The sequence below is a fragment of the Henckelia pumila genome, chromosome 2, assembly GCF_033568475.1.
Source record: "Henckelia pumila isolate YLH828 chromosome 2, ASM3356847v2, whole genome shotgun sequence".
Lineage (NCBI taxonomy): Eukaryota > Viridiplantae > Streptophyta > Magnoliopsida > Lamiales > Gesneriaceae > Henckelia > Henckelia pumila.
Genome location: NC_133121.1, coordinates 189,658,140 through 189,664,100, shown reverse-complemented (window position 1 = coordinate 189,664,100; position 5,961 = coordinate 189,658,140).

Below are 5,961 nucleotides of genomic sequence, written 5' to 3'. Positions count from 1 at the left end.
CAACCAAAACCGCGGACTTTATCCACTCGATAAGTGATAACCACTTGGAAAGTCCGGATAGGGTAGTTCGACTATTCATCCTATGAATATCCATTTGCATGCTTCGAACATCTCCATGTTCCCTACCAATGAAACGTGGTACTCCGCATCGCAAATGCTAGTCTCAAACTCGAGCGATCCTTATCCTTATTATCGGACGGCTCAATCGACTAGGAACGGTTTTTAGAATATACAGTGACTATAAGATGTATTTCATGATAGACATCTCCATGTTCTACCACATCTTACATACACTATAGTATATTCAAGGTCTTTATCAAAACAACAATAGTATATCACAATATAACAATATGAAGTAATATAAAGTCATTGCCATAAAAGTGTAAATAATATTAAACAAAAGATTGTTTATACAAAGAGTCATCAAAGCCCATAGCCACACAGTTGGCTCACTGGGCACCCACTCTTACAACTAAACCAGAAAGTAACTCGTTCTGTTACTTAGAAACCTTTATATGTAATGGGTTAATAAAATAAATTATCCAACCTTACATACATGTGCACAATTATAAACAAATTAATCCCCCACAAATCGTTGTACCATTCAAGAACATTTGATTATTTTGTACCCAATAACAAGAAAGCCACAATAACCATCAGGTAAAAACATTCAAGAAAGCCATATGTGTTGCAATTTGTAAAGTTTAAGGACTAAAAATGTTAATTTGAAATATTTAAGGACCAAAAACGTTTTGATGTGAAAGTATAATGACTAAAACTGCAACTTTCCTGATAAAAAACATATGAGAATTAAGTAATGTTAGCAAAAATTTGAATCCAAACTGGTTTAAATTAGAATAGAGTCTAATTTAATCTTTATATCTTTAGTCGTTAACTGAACTTTATTTAGTTAGATTTATTAAATAATACAATCTCGGTCATAAACTTAAAGATTTCATGTTCTGAAATAGTTCTCACAATCTATGTTCAAACTATTTTTTGTTATTTTAAACAGAGAATAATTTAATTCCTAAATGCCTACAAATAATAATATGGGTTGATTTAGATTGGTAATAATCATGTTATTAAATTATGAAACTCGATTCAATGCATTTATGATTAATCATTTAGTTGTTTTTTTACGCTCTCATGGTTAATCATTTATTATGTTATTCTTAGTTGTTTACTTGTTTGTATGAGTGCATCTTGTAAAATATTTTACTTTTTGTGCCTTTATTTTTAACATTAAATTTTGTTTCACAGTCATATGATTATTTGGTTAGCTGTTGGATGATCCGGTTTGCTCCTAACAATTTTTATTATGATGATATAAATTGATACAACAAATATTTATTATTTCATAAAACCAAATCAGGATAAAGTAATAAAAACAATATGAGAATAAAGTAATGCCAAGAAAATCAAAATTCAAACGGCTTTAAATAATAATAAAACCACAATAAAAAAAATTAGAACAATCCAAATTCAACCACAACTAATAAAAAAATCAAATAATCTTTCAATCTTTTTCTTTCTTGACAAGCCCACCTTCATTTTTTAATCCGGAACAACAGCAGAGAAATCATCTATGAGAGATCTTTTCAAAGTATGGTCGCTCATAGCAACCTTTGGGGGCCATTTAAATATATAGGTCTGGTCTTATTTTTAATTCAATAAAAGGGACTCTTGACTTTTTAATTCAGTCAAAGGGTCTCAATTAAGGGTAGTTTGGTCTTTTTTTTTAAAAAAAAAAAAAATTATGTCCAACACTCATTTTCCCTCTTCTCTCCCTTCCCTCTCTCATCTCCAGGATTTGAACCTCACTCCCCTCTCTCCTCTTGGACTCTAACCACTAGACCACCAATATTTTTAATAATAATACTACACAATAAAATATATATACAATGGTTTGGGTTGACCCAAGCCTGGGTCGACCCAAGCGGTCGACCAAGCTGTCAAAGCGGTCGACCAAGCCCAAGCCTTGGTCGAACGCTTTCCCAAGGCGATCGACCGCTTGGGCAGGGAAGGCGGTCGACCGAGCCCAAGCCTTGGTCGACCGCTTTTCCAAGGCGGTCGACCGCTTGGTGAATAAAAAAAAAGAAAAAAAGAAGAAGAGGGAAAATGAGGAAGGAGACGTGAAAGAAGAGAAGGAGGAGAGAAAAAACACTGAAAGAGACGTGAAAGAAGAGAAGGAGGAGAGAGAAAACACTTAAAGCAGGGGCAATATAGTCTTTTCGATCAGAAGTCTATCTATTGAATTAAAAACAAGACCAGGTCTACATCCCTCATTTTTCCCATCCTTTGGCATGACCTTAGTTGTTTTTGATGTTGTGACCATGTCTTCGTCGGAACAAATCTACATTGAAATGACTTGATTTTTTTGTTAAAAAATCAATAATAATTTATATAAATTAATGTATGAAACCAATTATTTATATACCTCAAAGAAGTTTGCTTGTTCAATATTCTTCGATTTAGAAATTGAAATCGATTCCTATATGATAATAAATTTAAGACATGAATAAAGAACTTGATTCCTATAAGATAATAACTTTAAAACATGAATAATATTGTTAATAAATTTTGAAAAATAATAATTCTTAGAATGCTCTAAGAATTCTTGGTTTACCTGTTCAAAACTTCTCCACTACACTGTTCGATAATATCAATGTTTGTTGTAAGCTTCATAACAGTGTATGACCCTCTAAATCCGTCAATTTTTCTAGGCTTAACTTGAATCTTGAAGATAACTCTTCGATTTACCAAATCATCTATCTCCTTTGGTATTTTCTTATCATTTGAATCCTGTACAATTGTCCGTTGTCTAAATTCTATGATTAAAAAGCAGTACAAAAATTTGCATAAGGGATCGAAATCTCATTCAGTACCGGAGATCTCGTTTTTATTGTTGTTTTTTCATTTAGCTCGATGCACTCTTTGTCCCATAGCAAGAATAAAGCATTGTTTGTGTGGTACATCACACGAAGTTGTATCTTAAACCTATGAAAATAATTAAATTATACTATGACATCAGATTTATCAATAATGTGAAATGAAACTTATACAAAAATTGTTTGTAACGAAACTCATTTTTTCATTTGAATCAAAGCGGTCACATTTCTCATAATAAAAACTTTCACCAACGGGAGTCATTTTTTTTGGACAATTGACACATGACAAATAATATAATTCACCATTGGTTTCAACACTTGTTATTTTAGCATTAACTCAAAGGCTACCGACCTTCAAATTAGAAAAATAGAAAAAAAAATCAAAAAATTAAAGAATGATTAACACAACATTTAATCTTCTAACTATACCTCATTGTTCTCATAAATTTGTTCAAGAGTTATGAACATTCCTTTGGAAGTTGTAACGCTCTGTCCAATTTTTAGTGAGGCTATGCTAATTGTGCTGGGATTGTCGCACTCGAAGCTGAATCTGTACATACAATAAAATTGTTGAGCAAATGGTTATTATTGCTAATTAACGAGAAAACTATTTAATATTATAACCAATGTATCAATCAAATATATTGAAAATACCTTCTTCGAAAATCCTTGATTTTATCCAAATCTTTGTCACCAACATCTTGGTAATTTGTTATGTGGTAGATAAACATATTTCACCTTGAAATATTTTTGAACGACACATTTGAATGATCATCACAACATACTCTTCACCAGATTTGTCAGAGTGAGCCATTAAATCGTCAACCAAACTAAAGTGTACATGTCAATCGATTATTTTTGAAGATTAAATAAAACTGAATTAACATGAATAATAAGTAAGAAGTTGAAAATATTAATATTCACTATGTGTCTTCAAAGATGATATTGATGAGTTTTGTAAAACGTTTGTCTATCTCTTTATTTAGTGGGTATTTTCTGGTCACCATCTTGCCTATCACATCTGAAAAAAAAAACAATTAGATTTAAAATTTTAATTTATTCGCATCACATTATGTAAAAAAATTTAAAGAAAAAATAAGTTTGACTAACCAAAAAGTATTTTTTTCATCCACCACTTCCTTATTTTTCAGTTTGGAAATGATTTGAATTCGTACATATAGGATGTAAATGTATTTTCAAAAAACTCACAAACTTGAGTCTTTTTAACAACAATGAATTTGTATTTATTTTGTGTTGTTTTGTAATACATGTGATTTTCAGCAATTATAATTTCTTTAAGAGCAAACAAATTCCCCTATTTAAGAATTGATCTAATTAAATTTGTCAACAACTGAATTTGTTATCGTCCCATGAATACGTGATCCCTGTGAAATACGACAGTTAATGCACAGTTTATATTAACATTTGTAAAATTTCGTTCTTCTTCGACTTGGGTTCATATTGATGAACCAAACGGAGCTTCATTGCACATAAGACGGAGAAACCTCACGGATTGCGCTGAAGATAGGTGTCATTAGTCAAATTCTCATATGGTTTTGAAATGAAATGGAATAGGAAATTGTGCTACTTGTGTTTTATTCCAAAGCTAATATTTAGATTTATATTAGTGTGTGATTGATTACAATGATTAAAAAATTTAAATGTAACATGCGTTTTATTCCAAAGCTAATATTTAGATTTATATTAGTGTGTGATTGATTAGAATGATTAAAAAATTTAAATGTAACATGATATCGGGAAGGTTTTTCGTTTTTTAAAAAAATTTAAATTTTAGTTATCTTGTTAAAGAGATTTGTCAGTTTTTTTTAAATATATTTATTAAATATTGATATATATTACTTATCGTGTAAATTTTTTTCACTTGTGTTGTAAGGTCATCAAATGTAATTACAGTTTTTCTTATTGTTTTGTCGAAGCTCTTTATTTTATTTATTTTTATCTGTTGTTGGGTAAATTTCATATTTAACATTATCTTGATGAATTAATATTATATGACAATTGATATAATCATTAATCAATTGTATTTGGATCAATTTATCTTCATCTCATAATATAAGTTTTAAATAAATTTTTTTCTGTTGGTATTTTAAAGTCACTGAGCTACGATTTTTTTCATAATAGATAGATATAATCCTTATATGAACCAAATATCATTATCTTATAATATAATTTTTAAAAAAATATCTGGGTGAATTTATCATTATGTCATCTTATAATCTTTAAATACATCTGTGTTTTTTTTAAAAGTAACATATCAAATTTCTTGTCATCTAAGCAACGATTTGTAAATATCTGGGTGAATTTATCATTATACTATCATATTATCTTTAAATAAATATGTAGTTTTTTTAAAGTAACAGGGCTTTGTCTATGAGATCAAATTTCGATCAAATTTTTTATCATTTAAGCAACGATTTGTAAATATCTGGTTGAATTTATCATTATCTCATCATATAATCTTTAAATAAATCTGTATTTTTTTAAAATAACAGATTAAATTTAACGATTTGTTTCTGTTTAAAAGTCAAAAATCTCGATCGATTGTAATCTTATAATATTTTCTCGTTAATATATTTTCAATACAAACATTAAGCATTTTACTATATATATATATATATATAGTGAGATGCTTTGGGCGGGGAAAAATATAGGTTTCGTTTTTTAGTAGGCTTTTTTGTTTTTGTTTTTGTTTTTTTTTTTAGAGAAGTAGGTTTTTTGGTTATAATATATATAGATATAGATTAAAAACAAAAATTAATTTTTGTTTGATCACTATAAAAAAGTACTTTAAATTTTGTTTAAATTAAATCGTATTTTTATCTATATTTTAAAATTTTTAGATCAAATAGTTTATCACTTGATATTCACTAAAATTTGATGACCCGAGTCCGACTTAAGCCCAAAGCTCCAAGTCCGTAGGCGAACCTGAAACCAAGTAAAGAGTGTTATAGGGGGCCGGGAGGGTGTCCCGGCGTAGCCCCTCCGACGCTCAAGTCAGAGTCAGAAATAAATGAGTGAAGAGGAGAGCTTGAGCGCCCCTCAAAAATGA